General features: G+C 36.1%; 1 long non-coding RNA gene across 10 annotated transcripts in view; it reads left to right on the top strand.

The window, feature by feature from the left end:
* The first annotated feature begins 592 nt into the window (after window positions 1–592).
* The window catches only part of LOC120483507 (uncharacterized), an 81,396-nt gene continuing 68,166 nt past the window's right edge, over window positions 593–13,822 (top strand). For 9 of the 10 annotated variants that reach the window (XR_016147424.1, XR_016147425.1, XR_016147426.1 and 6 more), the window contains exons 1-3: window positions 593–1,536; window positions 2,338–2,392; window positions 10,805–10,967. This is a non-coding gene — a long non-coding RNA (uncharacterized LOC120483507). The remainder of the gene's footprint in view (window positions 1,537–2,337; window positions 2,393–10,804; window positions 10,968–13,822) is intronic. The other variant, XR_016147422.1, reaches the window with a different exon arrangement.

Here is a 13,822-nt window from a genome sequence, read left to right as displayed (position 1 = left end):
CACACAAGCTTTCATCCTCAATGTCTTGACTTCACGCTGACCGAGTTTCGTCGAATTTGGATCAAAGCTCTAGGAGGAGTATTTCAAATACCATTGCGAGCGTTTTACAAACAAACCTCAATAGCCAAATTCCTGTTGGGCTGGGGTAAAAAGTAAGAGCGCGAGGTATAGATGAAACGATGAGATCAACATGTGTACCGAGTTTCATATTATTACATGCAAGCGTGTTTGAGTTATGGACCGAGTGTTCGGACCCTGTTCCAGGGGGCGCTGACGAGCCCCCCTGCCACGCCCAGGTACCAGCTTCAGCCCGGCTCTGATGGCCGCGGGTTCTGACCCGTGTGCTAAGTTTCAAGAGTTTTCGAGCACGTTAAGGGCCCCAAAAGTGCCCAAAAGGTAGCAAAATAATAATAATACTAAAGAAGAATAATAATCCCAAGGAAAACAATAGGGCCTTCGCCCTTTCAGGGCTTGGGCCCTAATAATAATCGTTAGGAAAACAATAGGGCCTTCGCCCTTTCAGGGCTTGGGCCCTAATAATCCTTAGGAAAACAATAGGGCCTTCGCCCTTTCAGGGCTTGGGCCCTAATTACAAACAGGCATGGAAAAGAAATCTCTCACGGCATCTCTCTATTTTCTTTGTGCTCTTCATTTTATTACTGCCGACTATCATTTGCAAAGTGTTGTTTGGCATTTTGTGTTTTTCTCTATTGGCTTTGCATGCTTGGCTAGCTGCGCTTGAACCTCTCAGCAGAAGAGACCTAGGCCTTTTTTAATAAGGTCCCTCATGAGAAATCTTCCTCATCTGAGCAGGAGCATGTCTAGAGGGCAGTTAAAGAAGAGAAATAGAAGAGGTAACAAATAAAAAGATGAGGAGATATAGACAGAAAGGAGGAGAGACTGATGAGGGAAGGGGAAGAACGTGATGCGTGATTGAGTTTGTGCATTTTGCCTCTCTGAGAGGTGAGAGCTGCTCTATCAGGGGACAGGAAAAAACATTCAGAGTGTGACATGTTTGTCACGGTGGGCGACATTGGCATCTGTCACGCAACCTTTGGCAACGCTTGCAATAACGGAGAGTTCCAGAGAGTATGAGACAAAAAGAGACTTTGAAAATGAGAGAGATTTCAGAGGGGTGTTCCAGTCGTAGTGCTCGAGCCCAAGGGCTGCGGTGTTCTCACAGCAGCCTGTCCTGTCTGGATAAATCCACGCGTAAAGGCCTAAAGTTTGAACGTTAATAAAAGATAATAAACATTAGAGTGAAAAGAGATTTCCTCGTTTTTGCGTTAGCAATTCTATGGTATTCACATTTGGTGTTTTTGTGTTCTTGAATAGGACAAAAGAATCAAAATGATCTTCCAAATTCATGGAGAGGGGGAGGAGGGCTCCCGTCAGGAGGGAGGCATGGAGCGCTGGTCAGTATATCAGGGAGTTTTAATTAACAGCTCAGTGATGAGGATTGAAACAGCCCTCATGCCGTTTACCACTCTACGGGACCGGATCAAACCAAACTGCACCGCAGAGTGGGGGGGATTGGTAAGTCTGAGAAAGTACCATTATGCAACTGAGCATATTGGATATAATCATAACTAAGACATTGTCAAGGTCTGTTATATAATTAATATATTATTATCATGATGATTATTATTATTACTCTGTATTATTAATAATCAGTATAAACAACTAAAACTAATAACTATAAATAAGAAATGATAATGCTATTATTATTCAAAGTTAAAAACAGCTAAAATACAAATATAGTGGAACCATAAATAATTGTTTAATAAATGTTATTGTTCATAATCAGTATTAACAACTGTAGTGTAATCTTAACTTATCAAATATTATTAAGAATAATCTTTATTTAGTTGTTATTCATAAAATCAAACTATAAATAACTAAAAACTGCAACTAATTTAAGTTAACATTAAAGTAATATTAAGTAGATTCATAATGAATAAAAAAATACATAAATAATATGACTAGTTATTATTATTTATAAATGTCATAAACACCCAAAACTACAAAAGTGTAACCCGAAATAATGATATTAGAAATAATAATAAATATGAATATGACTATAGTTTTGTTGTATAGTATTATTTTGTTAAAGGAAAGATAAAAATGGAAAATTAACTTTAAAATAAAGTCTTACCTGACTGATTAAGCATGTTTGCTCTACATCTTTCTTGAAGTGTAATTCACACTGTTAATGCTGTTCTGTGTCTAGTCATCCTAAATGGTTAAAAAAGTAAATAATGCCACCTCCCTTGACAAGCCACCCCTCTCTCTCTCACACACTCTCTCTTTCTCTCTCTCTCTCTCTCTGATGAACAGCTCAACTCAGCCATCTATAAAAGACTGGCACTGAAATCAGCGGCATTTGCATACGGTAATTATTCTGCGAATCAGGCTACCTTTATTACTACCACAGAAATCTACTGTCAGCAGACACCCATACATCACTGCACCGGGGACATACAGTACGTATATATCTACATTACTGCACGGTCCAGAAGAGAAGGATGAAGGCGACACGTACATATGCACATACTCACAGTACATTGTATTGTAAAACATGTGTTTGTTTATTTATTGGGAAGTTTGTAGTGCCAGTGGATTGTTTTGAATTCCTAAATACCATATTCAGATAGCTAGTTAGTTGTCATTAAGAAGATGTTTTCTTATCTAAAGTTGTACTTGTGTGCTTGCTGCTACACCTTTTAAGCAATAAGATTCAAGAGGGTGTGCAAATGGCCTGCAACACATTCAGCCATTAAATATATATTTACAATAATGCACAGCCACGTGTCGTATTGCTTTTATAAAACTTTTACTAGAATTTTTAAATATTAAGGACACAAATTTTACTAAAGTAATCTGCTAAAATACTCTGCTACATTATATAATTTACACCAGTGTAATGATGTTCAATATATCACACACGTGCACATACATAAAAGAATATGTAGTTTGCAGTCGTTGTCACTAATGGTGTTTGCTGTGTGTGCCCTGGAGACGGTCTGATCATTTACTGACAACATCATTATCCAGAGCTTATTGATCCCGTCATACTGCTGGGAACAATAGCACACACACACACACACACACACACACACAGTCACTGCCTTGCTTTAATTAATACTTAAAGTGACACTGTTCATTTCAGAAATTGTCAGTAAACATCTTGCTCATGTTTTTATTGTTGTCAGCTTTAAACACAATCATTACGGACAGTCGAACTAGGACACAATATCGTATATATTCTGCTGTGACTTAGTCAGATATTGCGAGATCTGTCAATATCAGGGATAGTCTGATTGTCTGCACTCTTGTGTGACCATCAAATCACTGCCCTGTGGTGACTATACATTCAAGTTTCATGTATTGAAAGCCTTTATCAGGAAGCATCATTTGGACAAAGCCGTTTCATAGATTTTTGTTTTGCCGTGTTGTCATTTGAAGCTTCAATAGTAATTTAATATAATGAAAGTTCAGTTTATGTAAGGCATAATGTACGGTCAGTCGGTTATTATTACAAAATGTACCCATATAGGGTGATGAGAGCCATATCATGTCAATATTCGCTGAGATGTTACATTTTTGTGGCAGATGAGTTTAAAAAAAAGTGTTAAAAGTCAATATATTGTTTCTACCCTAAGACTCACCAAGGTAAAAGGTGATGTCTTTGTGTCAGGTTTGGAAAGGTGTGTTGCATGTTATATGTTGTCTGTATCTGAGGGGGATTGAATCAAATAATGTTTATATAATTAATTGTACAAAATTAAAACATTAAAATAATTTACATAATTATAACATTTTGACGGTAATCTATTAGCTTGGACTGTTTCCCATAAGATGAGCAGCTGTTTGTTTTCATGAGGCACACATGCAGGATAGCGCCTCACTGGACTTATTATGGGATTGCATTACTTTACAGTCTGCCCTGAATCCTATATTGCCTCAGCGTTCTCGCTTGAAACCTGTGCTCATGGGACTCCGGTCTTACTATTAATACACACCGGAGAGTTTTACTAACATTCATTTACTTTCTCTCTCTGTCTCTGTCTCGTTTTATCTATTCCACATAGACTAGTCTCTCTTGGTTTTCTCTCTCTTGCTACTATGAATATATTTTACTATATATGTACTCTGCTTCATTTATCACTGTAACACATTTTTAGTAATTTATTGGAAAGATAATGTAAATGTGCTTAATTTTAAAACCTGTTTGTTGGTAAACGGTAAATCTATTTTATACTTAATGAGAGAATACATGAGTGAATACATTGTGAACTTGTTAATTGGTAGGCACCAAATTAAATGTGTTGCATAAGACTTTTCTTGGTTATGTTTCTTACTTTAGCTATCAGAAGTGTACATTGGGGTACATTTACAGTACCGCTTGTAAGTTTGGAGTCGGTAAGATTTTTTAATGTTTTTGAAAAAAGTATCTCATGCTTACCAAAGAAGTATTTATTTATTTAAAAAATACAGTAAAAAATAGGCATATTGTGTATTCTATGTTAGTGTTTCATTCCTGTGATGCAAAGCTGAATTTTCAGCATCACACGATCCTCCAGAAATCATTCTAATGTGCTGATTTGGTGCTCAAGAAACATTTATTATAATCAGTTGAACACATATTCTCGTGGAAACTTGATGATGAATAGAAAGAAACAGTATTTATTCGAAATATAAATATTTTGTAACACTGTAAAAGTCTTTACTGTCACTTTTGACCAATTTAAAAGACCTTTGCTGAATTAAAAGTATTCATTTCTTAAAAAAATAATCTTAGCTTAAACTTTCGAATTGGATTATGTTCCATTTTACATTTAGATTATGGATTTTAAACAATTCTATCCAAATGTTTATTTGGAAAGGCCAACTTTAATTCATAATGCTACCTTTTATTGTATCACCGGCATATTTAATATGGGTATTAGTATATTTAAAAGCAGATACAGTAGTTTGGTATTTTAATTGTATACCAATGCCTGAAAACATTTTTTTTTTTTACTGTAGATTACCTCTCTTCTCTCTGTGTATCATGTGTTTTTTTTTTGTGTGCTCTTGTTCATTTGTGCTCTCTCGTTCATGGTCCCTCTATCCTCTTGCACTTCGTTTGTTCTTGGATCTCTCTCTCGTTGTCTTTCTCTCTACTCTAAATGGGAGAGAGGAGAGCTCATGGCCTATATAGAAATCCCAGTGGGAGTGTATGAATCGCAGATCCTCTCTGAGTTGCTGTTTTGTCATGTTTTATATCATTCAACTAATAAAAGGCAACTCCGTTTACTAACGACTCAGTGTCCCAACAGAGCATTGTTCTAAATGTACTGCAAACACAGTTGTTTGCTTCAGAACATGTTCTCTCTTTTTCTTTCTCCCGATTTCCCCTTCTTTGTGCAACTTGCAGTCACGCTCTCTTTCTCTGTCTCGCTCTCTGATTTTCTCCCTCTTTAAAGTGCAGTACTGAGAGATAAAGTGTAATTGAAGAGTACTGAGCTACCATCCTGCCAGATGAGGAGATTTGGCTCTGGAGAAAGAGATCTTTTGAAACATGCTCGCTTTTGCAGTGGAATTATCTTGTCTTTTTGTATGTACAGCTGTTATGTGAGTTTTGTGCCGTTCTTGATTGGCCGGTCTTTCAGTCCTCCGGGGCATGGTCAAGATCTGCTTTCTGAAATGGGCTATGATGTCGTTTGCCCTACAGACTACATTCATATGACTTGTCTGATTATTTGCAAAGCAACAAACCGATGTGAAACCTTTCGGAAAGACGTTAAACAATATTCGGTCATTCCCAGAGGAAAATTGTTTTGCTCTTTCATGGCTGAGGAGATGTAATGGCGTTCTCAGTTATGTTTCCTTTAACCTTTTACTTTGTTTCATATGTTTCTCCTCTCTTAAGTCCATTTTTAATATATGTTCACTACTATTCAAATGTCTGGGGGTGATTTTTTTGGGGGGAGAAGAAATGTATACTTTTATTTAGCAAGCAAGGGTGCATTAAATTGATCAAAAGTGACATAAAGACATTTATAATGTTAGAAAGGATTTATATTTCAAATAATTGCTGTTCTTTTAAAAACTGTATTCATAAACTAATCCTGATAAACATCGATCATGGTTTCCACAAAATTATTAAACAGCACAACTGTTTTCAACAGTGGTAACAGAAATGTTTCTTGACTTCAAATCGGCATGATTTCAGAAGGTTCATGTGACACTCAAGACTTGCGTAATGATGCTGAAAATTCAGCTCTACCATCACACGAATACTGTATATTTAAATAGAAAATGGGTCTTGTTAAGCATAAAATACTTCTTTGAAAACCATTAAAACAGTCTTATCAATCCTAAATGGTAGTGTATATATTGGTATGACATGAATAAAAGCCCACACATGGTTCATGTAAATAATTTACTCTGAGCTGTAAATGGCGAATTTGTGCTTTTATGAATTGGCACTTTGCACTCTAAAAAAAAAATTATATTTCTAAATTGTCTTTTATATGGATATCATTTGCTGTTATTTTCTTTCCATATGTTTGGAGTCTATGAGATTCACTACATTTTATGCACTACATTTTAAAAAACTAGTGAGAGATTGTGAGAGAAAGAGTGTGATTTTGTTGATCTGTTGTGCTAGGGGTGTGCGATATGACGATTTTTAATCGTGGACGATTAAAATGTCTCCACGATCTGCTTTTGAAGAAATATCGTAGTATCGTGTTACAGTGCGATCAGTTCAGTTCTGGCGCCTCCATCTCTCAACTGTACAACGCGACATAGCCTACACATGATCACACGTTAAGGAATAGGTACCGGACACTGCAATTCACAAAAGTTTATTATTTGCATAAGCCTTGCCGGTTAAACATTTAATTCACGCGCTGATGCGCTGTTCTAACGTGCGCTTTCCTGACCGCATATACCCACGACAATCACAGGCACTAGAAGTCTGTCAAACAGCGCCTGAATACTGGACTAAGTTATCTTTCGAGTCTTATTATGCTAATACTGTTAAATACACACAATGTTTACATAAACAGGCTACGTCTAAAGTGAAAGCAAACATTTGAGAGAATATCTGATGTAATATGCGTCTATATTAAACGCGTCGCGTGCTGCTCTAAAAGCCACAGGAATAAATAGTACTTCCGCTTGTCCTTAAAGGGATAGTTCACAAAAAAAAAAAAATCTGTCATTATTTACTCACTCTAATGTTGTTCCAAACCTGTATTAATTTCTTTCTTGCGCTGAACACAAAAGACATTTTTTTTAATGTGGGTAACCAAACAGTTGCTGGTCCCCATTAACTTCCAGGAGAGAACCTATAAAAAAAACTATAGGGGGACCAGCAACTGTTCCGTTACCCACATTATTCAAAATAACTTTTATTTTCAACAGAAGAAAGAAACTTATTCGGGTTTAAAACATCTTGAGAGACTAAATTAAGACAATTTTCATTTTTGAGGGAACTATCCCTTTAGTGTTAATTAAAAAAAAAAAAAAAAAAAACACAAGGAGAAAATCACTCACTGACTGAGAACTTTAATATAGCTTTAATAAGAATCAATTTATTCAGTGAAGTCTATGTAGTGTTTTAATTTCATATTTGTTCATTTAACTACTTCAATGCTACTGCTAAATACACCTACTGCATCTGAAAAAAATAAAGCACTATTTATTTAATATGAATATTAATTTGTGTAATGTTTATCTTGTCTTATTTTTTTAATAACAAAGAAAATAATGACAAAGATTTTTATATTCGCCACTGGCCTAAATGTATGCCTTTCTTTTTTCTTTTGTTACCTAAGGCTTTGTTTTTAACGGACATTAGTTTGGCTGTAATGAACAGCCACTTGCAAAATATTAAAACCAACTTGAAAAAGAATCGTGATAAAAAATCGTGATCGTGATTTTCCTAAAAAAATCGTGATATGATATTTTTTCCATATCGCCCACCCTCAACGATTCGGCATTGAATTGCTTGAACCAACACCTCTGTCCTCAGAATTCAAGGGAATTTACTTAAAGGGTTAGTTCACCCAAAAATGAAAATTAAGTCATTAATTACTCACCCCCATGCTGTACCAACCCCGTAAGACCTTCGTTCGTCTTCGGAACACAAATGAAGATATTTTTGAATAAATTTGAGAGCTGTATAACTACCACATTGGCTGCCTAAGGGACTGCCTCTTGACAGCCCAGAAAGTCAATGAAGAAAATGTTTAAATATCCCAAGTGACCACCGTGGCTCAACTATATGTTTATCAAGCGACGAGAATACTTTTTGTGCGAAAAAACATACAAAAATAACGACTTTATTCGACTATTCCTTTTCTTCCTTGTTGGCCTGAAACGAGACTTCCTTAGATTTCCACGACGCATGCGCGAGAATTGCGATCTCCTTCAACTACCTCAGTTCAGTTCTCGCGCATGCGTCGTGGAAATCTAAGGAAGTCTCGTTTCAGGCCAACAAGGAAGAAAAGGAATAGTCGAATAAAGTCGTTATTTTTGTTTGTTTTTTCGCACAAAAAGTATTCTCGTCGCTTGATAAACATATAGTTGAGCCACGGTAGTCACTTGGGATATTTAAACATTTTCTTCATTGACTTTCTGGGCCGTCAAGAGGCAGTCCCTTAGGCAGCCAATGTGGTAGTTATACAGCTCTCAAATTTAATCAAAAATATCTTCATTTGTGTTCCGAAGCCGAACGAAGGTCTTACGGGGTTGGTACAGCATGGGGGTGAGTAATTAATGACTTAATTTTCATTTTTGGGTGAACTAACCCTTTAAGGACACAGAGAGAGAGAGAAAAAGCAAGAGATCAGAGGAGAAAGAGGGAGAGTTTAGATGCAACCTGATCAGTATGTCAGTCAGAAGCAGCTTTGTTTGATTTGTGTGTGTGTATGCACGCTAAAATGTGAGGGAATGCCTTCGAGAACACAAAATCCAGGCACAATTTCACAGAACCTCAATTCATAACTCAAAAACCGCATAATCCACCTAACACACGAACCGGATATGCAGAGAAAATCTCACACGAGTAACTTTCCACAACTGTCCTTGTTTCCGTTCAAACCATGTGTGGGATAAAGTCAGAGCTTCTTCATCCAAGTGACCCTGAGCCTCCGTCCTGTCTCAGCGGTGGTTTTAAAGAGAGCTCCGAGAGCTTTATTGCTAAGTGGACCTAGGCACACTAAAGTGGCTGGTGACTGTGTTTAACAGGACCATTAAGAACAGACAGGCCGATCAATACTTTGAGGGAACGGGGGAGAAAGGAGATGTGTAGTTAGTGCATGATTGTCTTGAGGTGTCGGCAAATCTTAAACACACCGATCCCTCTTTCATCCTATTATTCTTTAATATACCTGACTCTGCTACAATTAAACCGAACCCTTGCTGGGCATAATCCGCACCGACCGTAAAAAAATGAGCATGCCGACGTTTCTTTACGATTGATTTGCAATCAGACATATCACCTTATAAATGCAGACAATTCCTCCCTGATTAGCCTAGCTGTTTGTGTCCGTGTTTTCACGTGTCTGCATTTATCTTTATTTCTCCAATTAAAATTGATCAAACTGTTGATCAATTAATGTGTATATGTACCGTAGCTAAAATCAATAATGGGTGACACATTAAAGGATTAGTTCACTTTTGAAAAAACTTTTGCTGATAATTTACTCACCCCAATGTCATCCAAGATGTCCATGTCTTTCTTTCCTCAGTCGAAAAGAAATTAAGGTTTTTGATGAAAACATTCCAGGATTTTTCTCCATATAATGGACTTCAATGGGAACCGGATGGTTCAAGGTCCAAAAGATAGTGTTAATAACAGTTTCAGATGCAGCTTCAAATGTCTTTAAACGACACCAGACGATGAATAAGGGTCTTATCATGCGAAACGATCGGTTATTTCAAAACTTATTCCAAAAATGTAACTTTTCTAAGGACAAATGCTAGCCTTGCTATATTCTCTGAGGCGCGTTTGCAATGTCACGTAATACGTAATTACGTTCAAAAGGTCACGGGCGACGTAGCCGGAAGTACAGAATCGAAATCGTCTGACATCGTTGTTTTTCCTTTTAATTCCTTTTTTTTTTAAACTGTGTTTGGGCTAGTTTGCACGTTCAACCTATGCGTTCAACTTGTAAACACTCTGACTCTGTACTTTCGGCTACGTCGCCCGTGACCTTTTGAACGTAATTACGTAATACGTGACGTTGCAAACGCGCCTCACAAAATAGAGCAAGGCTAGCATTTGTCCTTAGAAAAGTTACATTTTTGGAATAAGCATTGAAATAACCGATCGTTTCGCATGATAAGACCCTTATTCATCGTCTGATATCGTTCAATGACATTTGAAGCTGCATCTGAAACGGTTATTAACTGTCTTTTGGACCTTGAACCATCCGGTTCCCATTGAAGTCCATTATATGGAGAAAAATCCTGGAATGTTTTCATCAAAAACCTACATTTCTTTTCGACTGAGGAAAGAAAGACATGGACATCTTGGATGACATGGGGGTGAGTAAATTATCAGCAAAAGTTTTTTCAAAAGTTAACTAATCCTTTAATAACATTGACATTTTTTGCTGCCTTTTCTTTAGTGGAAGTGTAAAAAACTCTCTACATATTGTTTTTAGATGCTACAGACTTCACCAGCACTACCGTGAGCGTTTGTGTGTGTGCGAAGGAAACCGGGAAAGTGTGTGCCTGCCTGTTTGACTGTTTACGTGGAGCGGTAGAGCTGATATTTTTATTTCTATATCTCCTGCTTCCTCAGAGGGTGGTGTATGAAGCTGTGTTTGCCTGCGGCAGATCCCCCTGGCAGTCTCTGAGAGCTGCCATCTTCTTCTGCCAGCCCTCCATTAGGCCTGTAAGGTGTGTCAGTCAGCGCTCGTACACAGGGGCTTATGGGAAGACTGCGGGGAAGTGAGGAGTGAACGGTAACTTGTTTCGCACACACACACGACTCACCCACACATGCCAGCGTGTGTCAAATTAGGACAAGCAGGGGACAATTAAACTCTCTGTCTCTTCCACACACTCTCACACAAACACATATACACAAAGTTGGCGGTGGAAGCAGTTGTCTCAGACTTCTTCCTCTTGTCTTCTCGTCTATTTCTCCAGGTGATTATATGTACTGACTACTGCAACTCTACTGTAACACTGTGTCCTAACCAGGCGCGATCAGCCGCGGTTCTAGACTGTTTACAGTGGGTGGCCGCAGCGAAGTTTGCCTGATGTGTCATGATTTGTTGACTAAAACTAGGCCTATAAAATATTTCAGTGAAAGCATATGACAACAATAAGGATGTTGTATGCCCGTAGTCAAAATATGCACTCTGCAAATGTTTATATATACTGTATATATAACTACTTATATTGTATTTAAAGCATACATTTTACCTTGCTCTGGTAAGAGTGCTATATTAGTATTTTATTGTATATGTGCTATAATAGTATTTATTAATATTTTAAATGATCTTGTAAAAATGTGGCATTTTAATTTTAGTTGGTTTTATTAATTTTGTTACACACTTTTGTCATTTTTATATATTTCATTTTTGTATTTCTTTTTAGTTTTATTTTATTTTCCAGTTTTCAGTAATTTAGTTACTTCAACTAAAACTTTATTTCGGCTAAAGTTTTTTTTTTTGTTTGTTACATAATTATATATATTTTTTTCTCAATTAGCGAAAACAGTTTTTAATAGATTTTTGTTTTATTAAAAAAATAACAATATGCTAGTGTTGGAATTTCCAACGCATTCTCATCCCAAAGCGCCATATACAACGCTTTTGCAAAAGCGTAAATATCCAACGCACATGGCACCCTTTAACGTCTAATGACACGCTTCGGTTATGGTTAAGTTTAGGTATGGTGTAGGGTAAGGGTTAGACCACTAGGGGGCGCCTTCTGCCCAAATATATCTGCGTCTCATTTGACGTTAAAGGGTGCCATGTGCGTTGGATATTTACGCTTTTGCAAAAGCGTCCTATATGGCGCTTTGGCATGAGAACGGGCTCGAATTTCAGTAGTGCTAAATAATAAGAGTAACTCTGCAGTTATAGAGCCAGCATTTGAAGTGAACTACACAACTTCACCTGAGTTTGAGAACAATAACACTATTCAGCCAAATTCTGCCAAAGTCTGCTTACTCTACTTAAAAGCACTTGCCGCCTTACAGACGGAAAAAGAGACAGAACGCTACCTCAGAAAAGTGGCTTACACCTGTGAGTTTGCTGAAAAGAAAAATCTCTGTGTCATCTCTCAGCAGGATATGTGCAGTTCAGCTGATCATATTAGCTTGACGAAAAACATGCAATGGTTTGTTGAAGTTCGTTTTAAAGGTCTTGTATTGTATACCAAGTGGCCTACACTACTTTGCATTATTAAAATGACTTTCTTTCTTTAATAGAACACAAAAGAAGATGTTTAGCGGAAAGTTTGTGCTGCTCTTTTCTATACTTTGCAGCGAATAGTGACTACAGTCTTTCAAGCTCCAAAAAGATAAAAGCAGATATCATAAAAGAAGTCCATATGACTTGGTAATCGATAGCATTGTGTGGGAAACAATTTTCTTTTTTTAATTGCTGCTTCTCATTTAAATAATATTTTTACACCCACATAAAATGTATTTATATAAACCGTATATATATATATATATATATATATATATATATATATATATATATATATATATATATATACTGTAGATATATATATATATATATATATATATATATATATATATATATATACGGTTTATATAAATACGTTTTATGTGTATTTATATATATATATATATATATACATTTTATGTGTATATATATATATATATATATATATATATACACAGTATATATGTTCAAAAGTTTGGGGTCAGGAATATTGTTTTATTGGAAGAAATTAATACTTTTATTCAGCAAGGAAGGTTGCATTAAATTGATTAAAAGTAAAAAAGTAAGGACAATTAAAATGTTACGAAAGAATAAAAAAAAACAGTTTTCAATTTCAGATAATCCTCAAAAATGTTGTATCATGGTTTCCACAAAGGTATTATGCAGTATAACTGTTTTTAATATTGATAATAATAAGGAATATTTCTTGAGCACCATTCATCAGCATATTAGAATAATTTTTGAATGATCATGTGACACTAAAAACTGGTGTAATGACTGCTGGAAAGTCAGCATTGCCACCACAGGAATACATTACATTTATTATTCTTATTTCGGATAAATAAATGCTGCCTTTCTGAGCATTTGACACATTCTGGCTTGAAAGTTGGGGACACTAATATTCAACAGTATTATTGATCTGCCTGATTTGACACCATTAAATGAGACTGAACTGAGCTGGACAATGACATCACTGTTTTCTCCAGAGCTGCTTTATGAACTAAATGAACAAAATTAATATCTAATGATTTTTACAATGGAATCAACACTGAACTTACTTAAACTGGACAATGATTTACTTCTAGAGCTTCTGTACAGCCAAAACATTTTTTGTTGCATTAATTTCCTGTTATCACTGTAAAGCTGCTTTAAAACAATATGCATTGTATTGTAACAAGTGCAATAAGTAAAGTAAAGCTTTCAAAAATATATAACTGACCCCAAGCTTTTGAACAATAGTGTAGATGTATAAATATATCTCAAAAGGTTATATGCACTCACCTAAAGGATTATTAGGAACACCTGCCAATTTCTTATTAATGCAATTATCTAATCAACCAATCACATGGCAGTTGCTTCAATGCATTTGGTCGTGGTCAAGACAATCTCCTGAA

Source organism: Pimephales promelas, chromosome 18 (assembly GCF_988280905.1).
Source record: "Pimephales promelas chromosome 18, fPimPro1.hap1.1, whole genome shotgun sequence".
NCBI lineage: Eukaryota > Metazoa > Chordata > Actinopteri > Cypriniformes > Leuciscidae > Pimephales > Pimephales promelas.
The sequence above is the reverse complement of the archived record's forward strand: the minus strand, read 5'-3'. Positions and strand labels throughout refer to the sequence as shown.